A 751-nucleotide genomic window follows, 5' to 3' on the forward strand; every position below is an offset into this window, starting at 1 on the left:
GAAAAAATAAGGGACCTATCTATATATATATGTATAGTATGTATATACAGTATAAGTAGGCTATATGTGAAAATGTATATTTGGGTGTTGTTTGGTCGCGTGATGATCCAAAAGGGCAACTTGTTTCATTTCTTCGTTTTATATAAGCGAGTTTGTCTTTATTGTTGCTGTGTTTTCATTAAACATATATAAAAATAGCCTAAATAAAACAATCAACCACAAACTAAGCATTTGTTTTAAAAGAGGTAAAGTCCTTATTTATTTGGGTTAGCCTTCAACGCAAGTAGACTATATCCGTCTTATTCATTTAGTTAATAAAAGTTAGATGTTTAATATAGGCCTATGCGAATTTGCCATTGTACTATTTTATGGCTTATGTGTTTTATTAACAGGCTAATAATGAACACTTAAAGAAAGGGGAAATCCAAAGAGCGTATTTATTTAGTCTATTTGTGTTACAATGCGGGTAAAACCTATTTTCCTTATTCATATTGTTAATAAAAGTTTTATGTTTAATATAGGCCTAATTACTTTGTAATTGTAGTATTGCTGATGTTGTGTGTGGGGTTTTTTCCCCATGAAGAGTAATACTGAATCAACCTTAAGCATTAATTGTGTTCCAAGAATAGGAAAGATCTAACGTTAAAGATCAAAATAATCGCTGCAGATGCGAGAATGCGAGATTGCTGCTGAGGTAAATAGACGCTCTCGCTCTTTCTCTGCTGTATCTTTGCAGTAGCTGTAGAAATGG

This window comes from Sinocyclocheilus rhinocerous, unplaced genomic scaffold (assembly GCF_001515625.1).
Source record: "Sinocyclocheilus rhinocerous isolate Xijiao unplaced genomic scaffold, SAMN03320098_v1.1 scaffold2832, whole genome shotgun sequence".
NCBI lineage: Eukaryota > Metazoa > Chordata > Actinopteri > Cypriniformes > Cyprinidae > Sinocyclocheilus > Sinocyclocheilus rhinocerous.